Here is a 17,171-nt window from a genome sequence, read left to right as displayed (position 1 = left end):
GTGTATGTATGTACGTATGCATGTAGTTATGTGTATGTCCTTGAAAGTATTTCTCAGTTCTTACCACATGATCACATTTTGCTGTTTCCCCCACCGTCTTCATCTGAATTGTCTACTAATGCCCACGGTTTTGTAGTTTCTGTGGTCTGTTTGGTTAACATCTTGGTCCATCCTTTCTCCGTTGTTCTCGCTAGTGGTCTTGACCAACTTCATTGAAGCCTGTTTATATAACTCCGAGAATATGACGGGCGTCAGTCTGCATCTGGATCAATGTCGAACATCATTGTGTCGTTAGCTCGTTGCATTGCACTTAATTTTGAGCCGAGATTTGTTTTGGTAAAAGCAAGAGAAAGAATAGGGAAATTGCCTTGGAGAGTGGAGTAGCCAACGCTTTAGAAAGAAACATTTAAGGTTAAGAAGACATGAAAAAAAAAAACGAAAAAGACAAATAAACAAAAGCAAAATAACGAACAAAAGACAAATAGAAAAAATAGGAAAGACTAGAGATATTTCGTCCTGTAATTTTAACTACGAAGAAAGACTGATTAAAATGCTGGATACTACATTCTCCTCTGAAATTTCATTGTATTCTCACAGTCGTTTTTTCAAATAATGCAAGTCGTTCTGACGCCGACTGCCACCATTTTCCTTAGATTCTGTTTTTGATCTCAGAACCGCAGACTGCTTTTCATCCTGTGTATTATTGAATACAATTCCTCTTCAGAATCATGGTGACATTAGTCCTGAAGACGGAAGTAAATCTTTAAATCTTTAAATCTTTAAATTGTCTCAGCTTCATAGCTGCGGTCATGCTGGGGCAACACTGCTGACTGTGCTACGCTATTATTTGTAACCTCTTCTGATATGTGGCATTTGGTGAATGCAGGAATTTGATGCTGCTGCACTCATCTTAGTTTCTTGACGTGAAGTAGGCTCATCGGGGACGTTTGACAGGAGGAGATCCAGTTTTGTTTTGAAGACACCTACATCCACACCATGTAGGTCCGTCAGGAATTTTGGAAGGATATTGAAGAGCTGTGGGCCCTTGAAACCCAATTTGTTGCAGTATCTGGTCCTGTATTTTGATGGAGATGCTAGATTTTTGGCGCCCCGTTCTGCTGTGTGTGTAACTTTCAATACCAAAGTTTGATACAAGGCGTTTCAGAATTTTCTAGATGTATATCAATGTATATCTTTCCCGCCTTCGTTCTAGGGAGAAGAGTTTTAATTTTTTTCAGTCTTTGCCAATAGCTGATACGTTGCATTGAGACGATTTTTTGTGTGTAGCTTCGTTGGATTGCTTCGAGTTCCGCTGTTAATTTTATGTTATGTGGTGACCATAGCTGGGAGCTGTAGTCCAAGTAACTGAGGACGTATGCCCTCCAAATGACCACCATTGTCTCTTTTTCTCTTGTTTTGAAAGTTCGGAGGATCCATCCAGGTAGCCGTCTGCATTTTATTACCAAATTGGTAATATGCACCTGGAAAGATGCATCATTGCTCATGTCAATGCCCAGGTCACGCACTGATTTTGATTCAGGGATTGCAATTCCTCCCGGATCAGTGTATTCTGTCTGCATGTCGTTCAGCTTAGTGTGCTGCTAACGCAGTGCTTGGAATTTTCCTGCATTAAACTGCATGTTGTTGTCCTCAGCCTACCTGTATATTGTGTCCAATTCCCGCTGCAGTTGTTTAATATTACCAGGATTTTGTATAGTCTGAGAGACTTTTGTGTCATTTGCGTAGCTAGCAAGGGCGGCTATGTGCAATATTTCCAGGATTTTGTGTAGTCTGGGGAGATCGTTTACAAAAGCTGCAAATTTAATGTGGTTCTGGGTTCAATCCCATATTCTTTGCATATTGTGGCCGAGATGGTTTGACTTAATATAATATTATGGCCGATATATTCGAGGGTCACGTTCCCGACATTTCATTTTGTTTGTCATTTGTCATTTTTGGGTTTTTCTTCTATTTGGCTTGCAGTTCGAGGTTTGGTATAATTCTCAATGCCAGTTTCGAATTTGGTTCTGAGTTCTTCCGTATCTATCTATCTATCTATCTATCTATCTATCTATCTATCTATCTATCTATCTATCTGTCTGTCTGTCTGTCTGTCTGTCTGTCTGTCTGTCTACACATGCACACACATATATACATACCTGCATATATATATATATATATATATATATATATATATATATATATATATATATATATATATATATATAGATATATATACATATATATGTACATGTACATATACATACATATATGTGTGTGTGTGTGCATGTGTGTGTGTTTGTGTGTGTATCACTGCATATAGGTGACATCTGCTGCAGAGGGGAAATATTTTTCGATTTATGAGTTCAACTCAGGAACATATTGAGACGTCACTAAATCTCACAAATCATTGTAAATGGGGTTCCTATTGATTCTGAAACCCATCGCCCTTTTTCTATAAATAATTAACCACAGACAAATCAATATATTGGTATACTGGCATCGTAGGAGGATTTATAAAAATATCCATGCAGCTAGATTGAAATTTAACTGAAATTTACGTTCGTACTTAAATGTCCTTTGGTAGAAATGATTTTGAAGCAACCTTCTCATACACCATACAGCGATGTGAACAAACCCTTGCAGATTTCAACGCAGCAAAAGGATTGTTTTAAACCGTCCGTTGATATATATAAAGGTGTGTGGCTTAGTGGTTAGGCATATTGCGTTTACAATCTTGAGATCGTAGTTTCGATTCCAAGGCCGGCTGCGCATCGTGTTCTTGAGCAAAAAGCTTCGTTTCACGTTGCTCCTGTCCACTCAGCTGTAAAGGGCCTATTCTGTGATGCACTGGCCTTCCGATCAGAGTGAATGTTGGCCTGCTTCCCTAGCCAGTGGGGAGGCATCGTTTAGAAAATTATAACGATGCAAAGTGTATTGGGATCAGCGATGTATAACAACACCCGATAGTCTGGTCGATCACGTGATATTTACACACACACACACACACACACACACACACACACACACACACACACACACACACACACACACACACACACACACACACACACACACACAAATATGCATACATAATTAAAGATAAAATCAATTAATGATCTTATCAGTGGCCGGCATGTAATAAAAACCATATAGGTAAACATTAATATATAATTATCTATCTATCTATCTATCTATCTATCTATCTATCTATCTATCTATCTATCTATCTATCTATCTATCTATCTATCTATCTATCTGGGCATGCCGTGGTTGATGATGCGCAGACACGCGCTGAGACTGCGACATCTCCGGCTCTACGTAGACAGCGGTGAACAGGTGTGGTCACCGTTTGTGCGGCGCGCTTTCCCGCAGCTCGTCTCCATGACCGAACTGCAGTCATGGATCAAGAAGGGGCCGAGGAAGGGCGAATGGCACCGCGAGTGTCGCGCTGCTCTACGGCAACTCCAACAACCCGGGTCAACCTTGAGCGACTGCATCACAACTAACGCATTCTATAGTGGATTAGTGGAGGGAAGGTACGACGACGATCTCGGGGCGAACCTGGGCGTCGACGAGGAATACCTGACCCGCCTGTTTAAGACGACCTTCCAGAGATCCCTGGCCTGGCAGTGCTATCGAGAAGCACTACCCGTTCGGGATAAGCTCTACAGGCATGGCTCGAGAAACACGGGGCCGACCTGTCCGAGATGCCGGCAGAGCGACGAAACCGTTCTGCACGCACTTGTACAGTGTCCCACCATTTCCGAGCTGTGGGCTTACGTCGAACAACTGCTATCGCGTGTGGGACGAGTCGGTCTATCAGCCGAGTCTATCGTGAATATTGTCGCGCCTCCTTCCTTTAAACGGGAAGGAAGAGCTATTTTCATCGTACTTGTGGCTATGGCGAAAGAATGTGTATGGTGGACGCGTCTGAAAGGTCTAGAGACAAAGACTTTCCTCTCTGGGCAATCTCTCATCAACTTCTTCAAGTATCACCTGAAGAGGAAGTTGAGAGTAGAAAGGGAAGTCTTGTCTAGTGAATGCTTCAAAAAAAGATGGGTGAATGTAGCAAGGATGGCACGTGTGAACGACGGAGCCATCTTGAGCATAACCCTATGAACAAGAAAAAACAAAAAAAACAAAAAGGCAAAAGAGAGTCACTTACTGTTATAGTTTCTTCAATGAGAATATTGACCAAGGTTACCGTGGTCTTTTCCGTGGGCTTTTCCTTCCACGGCTAAACCTAAACTGTCCTCCCCTCTTTTTACACGAGAACATTACTGTGTGATACACGATCCCTATTGATCGGCCTTTCCTTTCCTTTTTTTTCGATCCCTTTTGATCGAACTGTCCCTTTTTCCCTTCCTACGATCCCTTTTGATCGACACCACCAATTTTTTTTTTTTTTTTTTTTTTTTCCTTCCTTCCCCCTCCCAAAAAGAAAAGCTCTACATTGTATTTGTCCCATCTTCGTTGAGCCCTGTGTGGCTAATAAAAGAAATGTATCTATCTATCTTTCTATCTTTCTATCTTTCTATCTATCTATCTATCTATCTATCTATCTATCTATCTATCTTTCTATCTATCGGCACCGCGAGTGTCGCGCTGCTCTTCGGCAACTCCAACAACCCGGGTCAACCTTGAGCGACTGCATCACAACTAACGCATTCTATAGTGGATTAGTGGAGGGAAGGTACGACGACGATCTCGGGGCGAACCTGGGCGTCGACGAGGAATACCTGACCCGCCTGTTTAAGACGACCTTCGGGCCGGGACCTATGGACAACTTCCAGAGATCCCTGGCCTGGCAGTGCTATCGAGAAGCACTACCCGTTCGGGATAAGCTCTACAGGCATGGCTCGAGAAACACGGGGCCGACCTGTCCGAGATGCCGGCAGAGCGACGAAACCGTTCTGCACGCACTCGTACAGTGTCCCACCATTTCCGAGCTGTGGGCTTACGTCGAACAACTGCTATCGCGTGTGGGACGAGTCGGTCTATCAGCCGAGTCTATCGTGAATATTGTCGCGCCTCCTTCCTTTAAACGGGAAGGAAGAGCTATTTTCATCGTACTTGTGGCTATGGCGAAAGAATGTGTATGGTGGACGCGTCTGAAAGGTCTAGAGACAAAGACTTTCCTCTCTGGGCAATCTCTCATCAACTTCTTCAAGTATCACCTGAAGAGGAAGTTGAGAGTAGAAAGGGAAGTCTTGTCTAGTGAATGCTTCAAAAAAAGATGGGTGAATGTAGCAAGGATGGCACGTGTGAACGACGGAGCCATCTTGAGCATAACCCTATGAACAAGAAAAAAAAAAAATAAAACAAAAAGGCAAAAGAGAGTCACTTACTGTTATAGTTTCTTCAATGAGAATATTGACCAAGGTTACCGTGGTCTTTTCCGTAGGCTTTTCCTTCCACGGCTAAACCTAAACTGTCCTCCCCTCTTTTTACACGAGAACATTACTGTGTGATACACGATCCCTATTGATCGGCCTTTCCTTTTCTTTTTTTTCGATCCCTTTTGATCGAACTCCCCCTTTTTCCCTTCCTACGATCCCTTTTGATCGAAACCACCAATTTTTTTTTTTTTTTTCCTTCCTTCCCCCTCCCAAAAAGAAAAGCTCTACATTGTATTTGTCCCATCTTCGTTGAGCCCTGTGTGGCTAATAAAAGAAATGTATCTATCTATCTATCTATCTATCTATCTATCTATCTTTCTATCTATCTATCTATCTATCTATCGATCTATCTATCTATCTATCTATCTATCTATCTATCTATCTGTATATATGTAGGTGTATGTGTATGTGTGTGTATGTATGTGTGTGAGTGCATGTCTGTATTTGTATAGGTATCTGTCTGTGTGTGGGCGCGCGTATTTGCGTGTGTGTAATTGATGTACCTTAACACAAAACAGAAGAAACGTGCATGTAATTATGTTTCAAGCGAACAGAATTGAAAATATAACGCTATTTATACGGTGTCACAATGTTAAGTTTGTTTTGAGATCACACTGTACGTTTATAGTAATACATGATTGACTGGTTTTCAGTTGTGATGTCAAATGGAGTAAACCCCAATATGTAACATTTCTTTATTTATCACATTGAATAGAGCTTACGTCAGGCTTTAACAATAAACTCAAAATTGATTGTCGTGCGGAGCGGTATCTAAAGATGTTTGTGAAACTGCAAACCGTGCACAAAGGATGGCGAAGGTTCCGGCAAACTTCATTACGGCTTGTCATGCATTACTATGGAGTATTGTAGTAATTTTCTTGTCTCTAATTGCTATACCTTCACCGGAATTTCAAGACGTTGCAATGATTACACAGCTAAGGACTTTTGGAGAAGAAAACATTTTCTATTCTAATGAAGAAACTCCCGAATTCTCGAACTTCACTCCATTGATAATAATCTCCGTTCTTGTGTTACGTTTATGATGCTTCATTGCTTACATATTTAAGTGGCATCGGTTGTATAGACGGTTATAATTGGTTATTGAACAGCATCTTGTGTTTTATCAGCTTCTTAGGGAGATCAACTCCTTTTAAATTCTACTTTAGTTCAAAATATTCTATCTAATATTCTATTATCAACTTCAAACATTTTAATTTTTATTGAAGCAAATAACACGTACTTTTATGTTAGCTTTACTATGGAATCTTTAAAACCCTCTAAAAACATTCATTCAGTCTTTAATTATCCATAACGGAACTCCATAACTCATATTCGTGTCCGGAAAGTTCGGCGTAAGAAATTTTGCCATCAGACAAATTCACATTGTAGACAATGAAAAAGCGTATTATCCCAGCATCTTTTAAAATAGAAAAAAAAAAAAAGAATGATAAAGGTTTTTATAAAAGCATTAAATAGGCAAGTCTTTAAAAAAAGGTAATTTAATGAAAAAAAAAACAACCTATTGAGGTCATTTAAAACGAAATTTTTTATGGCGAATTTTCCTACAGCAAAAATGTTAACGGCGAAATTTCACATAACCCTCATCTCATAACATATATATTTCATTTATAGCTAATCGATCGTATCAGTTGCAAATTGAATATTTTCTTAAGGAATATATAAACCGGATACTATTCTATTATCTTTTACTTTCACTCATTGGACTGCAGCCAGGCTGCAACTCCGTCTTGAAGAGTTTTAGTCGAACAAATTAAATATTCTTTTCTACTCTAGGTACAAGGCCCGGAATTTTTGGGGAGAAGGGCATTCGACTAGAATCACCCCAGTACGCAACTGGTATTTAATTTATCGACTCCGAACGGATGAAAGGCAAAGTCGACCTCGGCGGAATTTGAACTCAGAACTTAAAGACAGACGAAATACCTCTAAGCATTTCACCCGGCGTGCTAACATTTCTTATTTCTTTATTGCCTACAAGGGGCTAAACATAGGGGGGACAAACAAAGACAGAGAAAAGGATTAAGTCGATTAAATCAACCCAAGCACTTAACTAGTACTTAATTTATCGACCCCGAAAGGATGAAAGGCAAAATCGACCTCGGCGGAATTTGAACTCACAACTTAAAGACAGACGAAATACCGCTAAGCATTTCGCCCGGCGTGCTAACGTTTCTGCCAGCTCACCGACCTCGAACAAATTAAATATTGTAGACGCTCTCTTAAAGCCTGGTACTTAATTATTCTATCGGTGCCTTTTGCCGAACCGCTTAGTTGCTTGGACGTAAATAAACCAACACCGGTTGACAAGCGATGGGGGAGGGTAAAACGACAGACACGCACACACACACACACACATGATACGCTTCCACAGCTTTTGTCAACCAAATTTACTCACAAGGCATTGGTCGGCCCACACAATGGGAGTACAAAGCAAGCTTCTTACTTACAGAGCCACATCAACGCCTACGCATAGTTCTGAATAATTTCCATACTAATACCATCATAGATATAGAGAACGTATTATAATGAGATTGGTGAACCTGGTTATGTATTTCGTACTTTGCTCAATAAATATATTTGTCGGGGGAGATTTAAGGGAGATTTTGCAGTTATTTTTTGTCAAACCTAGCTAAAGAGAAAGTCGTCTTCGTTGATTCTTACATATGATTTATTTGGAAGAGATTCGGCTGCTATTTATATCGCACTTAGCTACAAATAAAAAGGCTTCTTCATTGATTCGTACATATGGAAAGATCTGAGAGAGATTTGGTTCGATTAGCACATACATAAGACAGCAGGGAGAATTTTGAGGGAGATTTGACTGCTATTTCTCTCAGATCTAGCATCCCTTAAAAGTACTTTCCTTATCTCGTACTAGTGTTGTCATATACCACCTTCAATATTCCAGCTGGTAATTAAAAAACATAAAAACTCTCAAAACGTAGCAAACAGCAGTATGTGTTAAGCTATTTCGCTTACGGTGTGCTGTGAACAGGCAACACTATTGTCACAATATTTATTTAGTTGTTTATAGTAAATTGAAAATTTTAAGAAAAATATCGTTTTCATCAGCACTTATGAGGTGTAAATTGTTTCTTTCGTAGCCATCATTGCCACTTTTATCGATGCAGTTATTATTGCTTGTGTGATTCATTATTGTTAATATTGTTATTGTTGTTGTTGTCGTTGTTGTGGCTCTTTACTAAATTGAGATTAAGGGTAAAAATAAAAAATAAAACCAACACAGCAACTCCATTAAATTTGGAACAATCAGTCATAACAGCAGCAATTAAAGATGTTAACATCTCTTTAACTCGTTTTTTTTTGTCTTCTTTCTTTACTGGTCTATCTCTCTAGTTCTGTTTATACACCAGTCTGTCTCCCTGTCTTTGAATGTGCTTGCCTGTCTGCCTGTCTGTCTGGCTGTCAGACTATAAAACTGTTTGCTTTCTATATGCAGTCATTTTCTATCTATCTATCTATCTATCTATCTATCTATATATCTATCTATCTATCTATCTGCTTGCTTGTCTATCTATGTATCAAAATATGTATGTATGTATGTATGTATGTATGTATCTATCTATCTATCTATCTATCTATCTATTTATCTATCTATCTGTTTGCCTGTTCAACTGTTTATATCCCCTTCATCCTCTCGTTATCTCCCTCTCTATCTGTCTACTCGCTTCTCCCCCTTTCTCCCGCCCTCTGTCTATATATCTATATATCGATCTGTTTACCTACTCCTTCTCTCTCTCTCCCTCATACACAAACACACACACACACATACACACATACACACGCCAATCTGTCTATCTCTTTCGTATATTCTTTCTTCCTCTCTATTGTCTTTTCCTCGCGCAATTCCTAATTGGATTGTGCCTCTTCTTTGAAAGTCACTTAACCATTCTCTCCATTTTCCTCCATACTTCAATCATTTCTCTTTCCGTTTGCCATTTGTCACCTTATATCCTTCTCATTTTTTTCCTTCCATATATTTCGCATTTCTATTCACTTTTCCTCAAATTCACTCACATTCTCGCTTCCCTTATCCCCCTCCTTCTCTTAGTTCTTCCCGCTCTCCTTGTCTGTTTGTGTGTGTCTCTCTTTCTCTTTCCGTCTTCACAGTTCTTTCACGATACATACATACACACATGCATGCATACATACATACTTACATACATGTATATATGTGTATCTATATATGTATATATATATATATATATATATATATATATATATATATATATATATATATATATATATATATATATATATATATATAAATTCTAAATTTCATCCACAGATGTATGCATGTATATGTATATATGTATGTATTTATACGTACATATATGTAAATATAAACACGTACAGGTAGACAAATCCTCCTCTTCATCCCCTCTCTCTCTCTTTATATATATATATATATATATATATATATATATATATATATATATATATATATATATATATATATATGCCTGTGTGTGTGTATTGATCGTTGTGAGCATATATATATATATATATATATATATATATATATATATATATATATATATATACATGTGTGTGTATATATATCGTTGTGGGCATATATATATATATATATATATATATATATATCGTTCAGATCTTCTCCTTCTCAATCTTTTTCTCAAAGTTCAATCTTTCTTTCTTTCTTTTGTTTGTTCTTTCATTCATTGCACGTTCTTTCTTTTTACTCCACATTCTTTAAATTTAAACTCTGCAAATGATTAGTTGAAGAAAGAAAGAAGCGAAGCATGAAGGCAAAAGGAGAAAGAACGGAACGGATAAAGACAAAGACAAGCAGACGTATTGCCGTTGGAACGGCTTTATTTCTTCTTTGTCCCAGATAAACTTATCTGCCAATCTGAAATGTGAAGAACAACGATTTCTTAATTACATAAATATAGAGCAAATGAGGAAAATAGCTGAATTGGGAGGATGGAGAGATATTTAGATAGAGAGCGATAGGAGGGGAGATAATTCAGAGACGAGAACAAGGAAGAACTGCGAGAAATGTGGAAGTGAGAAAGAACTGAGAGAGAGAGAGAGAGAGAGGAGAGAGGAGAGAGAGGGGGAGAAAGAGAGAGAGGAAACAAAGGGGAGAGAGAGAGACGGAGACAGAGAGAAAATAAGAGCGAGAGAGAGACTGATGGATATATATATATATATATATATATATATATATATATATATATATAGTGTGTGTATGTGTGTTTGTGTGTGTGTGTGTGTGTGAGAGAGAGAGAGAGAGAGAGGGGAGAGAGAGAGAAAGAGAGATAACGAATGATAGAGAGGAGTAGAGTAAAAAGGAAAAAGAGTAGAGTAGAAGTGCTAAATATATATCAAGGGGGGGGGGGGGAGACAGAGAGGAAGAGAAATAATAGAGGAAGTAGGATAAAACGAAAGAGTCTAGTAAAGAATGAGGAGAAGTAATAAGAATAAAAAATGAATGAGGAAGTGAAGCAAAAATTAAGAAATATATAAAGAGATAGAGTGGGAGATAGAGAGAGAAGTAGAAATATTTTTAGAAAATTGATGAAATGATGGTGATGTTAGTCTGGATTTTAAATAGAGCGAAGATGGGGGTGTTGGTGGTGGATGGGGGGTAGGATTAGTATTATGCTTGTCTGAGTACATCGAATCTTGGAGAAAGAATTGGTGCGACGTGGAGGAAATGAGACTGACTATAAACGAATTGTGAAAGAAATATTGCAGAAGGAAATAATAATAAAGAATGAAAGACAGAAAGATGAAAGCCCCAAAAAACAAAAGCAAAAACACACATACACACACAAAAAAAGCAAAGAAAGACAATAAATTGAAAAGTAAAAATAAAAATAACAATAACAATAAAGTGCAGAAAATTAAATAATTAAATAAGAGAAGAAGACAAAACAGTGACAGATAGAATGACGATGTTGTAGCTGTTGAAATGCCAACTTTTACCACTACCCCCTTTAACGTTTAGCTAACTTCAATAAATACATACATACATATATAAACAAATAAACAAATGAAGAGATAAATAAATAAGTAGATAAATACATAAATGGTACACAAGACAAAAATTAATGAAGAGATTAGTTCAGTCAGTTTAGTAAGAAGATGAAGTAAAATGAAGAAAAGAAGCAAAAGAAAATTATTAAATGGATTTCTGTTTGAGCTGATCTGGGAGAACAGTGTAAAAGATTGTGTTAAAGTGCACTGAAAGAGTTTTCACTGTTGGGGAATTAGGAAAACTCAATCAAGCAGAGAAAGAACAATATAAAGAAGAATAGAAAAAAAACAACATACCAGAGACAGGAAGGTAGAGGGAGAGGGAGAAACAGAGAGAGTGAGAGGGGGTGAGAGAAGAAGGCAGAGAGAGATAAGGGTGGCGAAATGGGAGAGAGAAACTGAGTGAAATGTGGAACGAATGGAAGCAAAAAATCTAAATCAAGAAAAGGGAAATAAATATACAAATGAAGAAATCATTCTCTCTCTCCCTCCCTCCCCTCTCTCTGAATGTATATATATATGTGTGTGTGTGCGCGCGTGTGTGTGTATGTGTGTGTATATCTATCTATCTATCTATCTATCTATCTATCTATCTATCTATCTATAGTTTAAATTTAGAATTAAAGAATTAAGGTTTAGAAAGGAGACACTATATACAGTACCCAAACCTTGTTTCAGGGTAACTCCCAGGTAGTGGGGCCTGCAGAGCTATCAGGCGTCATCAGCAATACTGTGAGTTCGTCGTTGAATCTACGTCCGGAATTCCAAGATTTACGTAGAGTATATTTTAAATGATTAATAAGGAAAACAGTTTGTAACTAGAAGCATTTATTAGTATAACAATCGTTTCGGATTCATTCTGTACTCCTCCCCAGTGAGCGTAGGACGGTGTAATGACACCAGATACAACGCATATGGCAAAAGAGCTTCATCAGGTGTCGTAAAATACTTCAAAAATTACCAAATTTACATTTCTTTTTTACTTTAAATTATATGCTGATGGTGCTCGCCGTTCAGAGAGCAGTGCAGAATGAAGCTGAAACGATTGTTGTGCTAATAAATGCCTCTAGTTACACTCCCGTCTTCCGTATTCATCATTTAACATATTTGGCATTTGACTGCGGCCATGCAGGAGCACCACCTTTAGTTGAACAAATCAACCCCAGGATTTATTCTTTGTAAGTCTAGTACTTATTCTATCGGTCTCGTTTGCCGCACGCCTAAGTTACGGGTATGTAAATACACCAATATCTGTTGTCAAGCGATAGTCGGGCGGACAAACACAGACATGCAAATACATACTTATAATTATATATACGACGGGCTTCTTTCAGTTTCCGTCTAGCAAATCCATTCACAACGCTTTGGACGGCCCGAGGCTACAGTAGAAGATACTTGGCCAAATTGTCATGCAGTGGGACCGAACCAGGAACCATGTAGTTGGGAAGCAAGCTACTTAACACACAACCACTCTTGCACCACATTTGAGGTGATCGCAAAGATATATATATATATATATATATATATATGTGTGTGTGTGTGTGTGTGTGTGTGTGTGTGTGTATATACGCACACACATATACATATAAACATATACACATATACTTATACATATATGCGTACACATATATACATACTCAGATATATGTATGTATATATATATATATATATATATATATATATATATATATATATATATATATATATATATATATATATATGTATATATAAATTCAAAAAGGGATAAAACTCTTTTACAAAAATGTTATCAAGAAGCCAGTGTGTAAAAAAATTCATAACGGAAATTTCTATTCCCAAGAATATAATTATTCGTTTATATTCTTGGGAATAGAAATTTCCCTTATGAATTTTTTTACACACTGGCTTCTTGATAAAATTCTTGTAAAAGAGTTTTATCCCTTTTTGAATTTATTTATCAAATATATACACGGAATATATTCAATGCTGAATTTTTATTCCTGTCTCGACATGGGTACCCAAAAACAACCCGGAAGTATTCCCGCTTCTTTGATGAAGATATATACAGATAAACTTCATTCACTTTACTCTGTCGCATACGTAGTGTGTTCGTTTTTGGTGAGGTGAGAATTCTGTTTATTTATATATATTTTTGGGACAATACTGTGCTGATGAACGAAATCTAGATTCATTCTAGTAATCGCGAAATCGGTCGATACACAGTTAAGTTTATTTAAAAGAAAGTTGGTCATCTTCTGTTGGTTGTACGAAAAAAAAAAAAAAAACAGACGAGGACAGGTGGTGTAAACAACAAAAGGATGTATTAGTTTAACGCTCGGGAATACAGAAAGTCTTTAACGTTTCTAGCTACGCTCTTCAACAGAAAGGATACGGAGAAAACAAGGAGAAAAACACGGAGAAAAAAAATTGAATGGTTTGGTCAACGATCTATCATATGTATATATATTTGTGAGTGTGTATGTCTGTGTTTGTCCCCCCGCCATGGCTTGACAACCGATGCTAGTGTGTTTATGCACCAGTAAGTTACACGTTCAGAAAAGAGACTGATAAAATAAGTACTAGTCTTACAAAAAATAAGTCCTGGTGCCGACTTGTTCGACTAACACTCTTTAAAGGGGTGCTACAGATGATTGAAACAAGTCAAAAAATAAAAGTATATATATATATGTATATATATATATATATATATATATATATATATATATATATATATATATATATATATATATATATATATACACACACACATACACTCACCCCCCATACGCACACGCGTGCACACACATATAGTGAGAGAGAGAGAGAGAGAGTTGTTTCGACATATTTTACACTCGTAGCTCATTGGTGAGATAATTTCCGAATGTACACCGTTATACATTTAATATACCTCTAATTCAATTACCCCTTATATTCGATACCTTACTTTCTTATACTTATCCACCCGTAATGAAGAGAATAGCTCTTTATATTGCCTTAAAATACACTATGTACTTCTGCCCATATGATAATCTAATTTCGATATGGCTTCATTGTAGAATATCTTTATCATGACCTTCTAAACAATAAGCTTATGATATAATTAATAACTTTTCTTATATATTAAAGTATCCCATTATTAGATTTTAAGTTTAATTTCTATATATTGATTTAAATTTTCTCAATTTTATGTTATAAATTTGTCAAGTTATAAATTACTAACTCTCGTATCCTTCAATTAAAATTTCCACCCCTAAAGTTTATATTACTCATCCCTTTTGATTTTTTATTATATTCCCCATTATTTGATAATCTAAATAAGTATTGGTCACCCCTATCCTTCTTTCTTCGAGTTGCCACCCCTTCTCCATCAGACGTTTTCTTACTACCTATCTTGTAATCCACCTTTTCATGTAGATAAAGCTTGATATGTGGTTTCAGTGCATTGAGAGTCTAGTAGATTGTCTGACATTAATTGATTTATCACCATTAACTAGAATACAGATGACAACTTCCAATGGCGTCATCTTGACTCCCACTGTTCCCTCAGCTACTTTCCAAATTATAGTACACTTAACAAGGTATGCCTTATTTTCTAAAGTTATTCTGCCACATTTATAGCAAAAGGAAACAGTGTAAATATTTTGGTTTCCATTATTGATATAGATTTGTTTATAAAAGTTTTATCCTTTGTGTTTGAAGTCTATGCGTTCATCTGACGAGAACAGTTTTATTTAACTTGATGTAATGTTTTCATTTCATTAATCAATTCAATGGAGCCGCTTGAAACGGCCGTAATGAATTGACACCTGTACATGTTTATTACTTATACACACACACACACACACACACACACACACACACACACACACACACACACACACACACACACACACACACATATATATATATATATATATGATTATTTGCAATGGTGCATCACAACAGTGTTTTCATATTTTCAGCCAATAAACATGCTAAGAATTGTAGCCAAATAACCCTCGAGTTATATCAAAGTGTCTAAAAATACAAACAAAAGAAAAAAACGAGTAGAAATTTGTGACGCAACATGTATAAAAGGAAAACGGAATAGAAGAGATTAGAATACACTTGATCTTAGCTCTGTACATCCAATAACAATAACAGCAACAAAGGGAAGACAAAACCAGCAGTAGCAACAACAACAATAGCTGCAATAATATTTTCAGGAGTCAGAAGAACCCTAAAAAAAAAAGAAAAAGAACAAGAGAGATTCTGTTTTCATGTGTTTGATGAGTTGATTGTTTCATGTATTTAGAGTATTGAACTTCCTTCATTGATAAGTAATAGATTGTTATATAAATAGGGCTTCTTTCACTTATAATCATCTCCGTATCATCTCCGGGCATCCTTTTACTCCGCCGTCATATTGTATTATATTCTTGCTCTCACTAGACTATTTTACATTCTTATGATTTTAGACTTTCTACCATCGAAAATAACAACCTGATATATATATACATATACATATACATATACATATATATATGTCTATGTGTGTGTCTGCGTGATATTTATCCGTAAATGTATTTATATGCGCGTGTGTGTGTGTGTGCATACACACGCATATATATTTATGTGTGTATATACACGTATATGCATATAATATGCATGCACATTTGTATTTTTTTGTCTATGCACACACAACACACACACAAACATAAACACACAAACACGTGCACACATAAAAATACACAGGCACAAACACGTATATGTATATACATACGTCAGTGTGTCCGTATATGTATATATATGTATGTGTGTTTATAGTTACACACACACACACTCACACACACATAACTACATGAATGTGAGTGCACATCACCAAAGAAACTGAGCCAAGAAACAATAGAATGTATCAGATCTTTTTTCCAAATCAGGAATATAATTGAAGACAAAGAAAACAAAAAAGTAAATGAAATGAATAAATAAAATGAAATAACAGCAAAAAAAAGGGTATATAACAACATACACACACGCACAAATACACACACGTACAAATACACACACGTACACACGCTCACACAAACAAGCACACAAGTATAAACAAGCATGGTAAGTTTATCGCAGAGCTGTTAGAAGACCGTAGAAAGATTTCTTAAGATACATATTCGTCGAATACTCGGTCTACCAATGAATAGTAAGGCATAATTGAGAACCAACAAGATTTTCATTTTCCTTATTATTATTATTCAGTAGTTTTATTTTTATAACGTGCTTTCACTTCACTACCGAGCGCAGCTCTGTGCGCCTTGGGTATGCGCTGTGGTTTGCTGTGATGCTCTTATGGTTACTGTATTGAAAGTGTTTTGCGTAGGATGTGTGCAGTGCCCAGTAGTGCAATTTTCTGTATGTTATATATACTTGTAAGCCCTAGTGTTTTGTTATGTAATTGTCTGAATATTTTTTTATCATACCTAAGGCACCTACTATGAAAGGAATTGCTTCTGCTTTTAGATTCCACATTCGAGTTACCTCTATTTCCAGGTCTTTGTATTTTGAAAGTTTCTCCATTTCTTTTAGGGAAATGTTGTCATCTGCTGGTATTGATACATCAATCAGAAAGCATTTTTTCCTTCATGATCTTTGACAACTATATCTGGTCTATTGGCCTTAATTTCTCTATCTGTGTGTATTGGCATATCCCAAAGTATGGTTGCTTTCGGGTTTTCTGTGACCTTTTCTGGCGTGTGTTTATGCTATCTT

General features: G+C 36.8%; 1 long non-coding RNA gene across 1 annotated transcript in view; it reads right to left on the bottom strand.

Annotated features, from left to right (window-relative positions):
• Nucleotides 1-3,012: 3,012 nt before the first annotated feature.
• The window catches only part of LOC149136687 (uncharacterized), a 76,707-nt gene continuing 62,548 nt past the window's right edge, over nt 3,013-17,171 (bottom strand). The window contains exon 2 of the long non-coding RNA XR_016241199.1: nt 3,013-6,819. This is a non-coding gene — a long non-coding RNA (uncharacterized LOC149136687). The remainder of the gene's footprint in view (nt 6,820-17,171) is intronic.

The sequence above is a fragment of the Octopus bimaculoides genome, chromosome 3, assembly GCF_046866305.1.
Source record: "Octopus bimaculoides isolate indiv1 chromosome 3, ASM4686630v1, whole genome shotgun sequence".
Classification (NCBI taxonomy): Eukaryota; Metazoa; Mollusca; class Cephalopoda; order Octopoda; family Octopodidae; genus Octopus; species Octopus bimaculoides.
The sequence above is the reverse complement of the archived record's forward strand: the minus strand, read 5'-3'. Positions and strand labels throughout refer to the sequence as shown.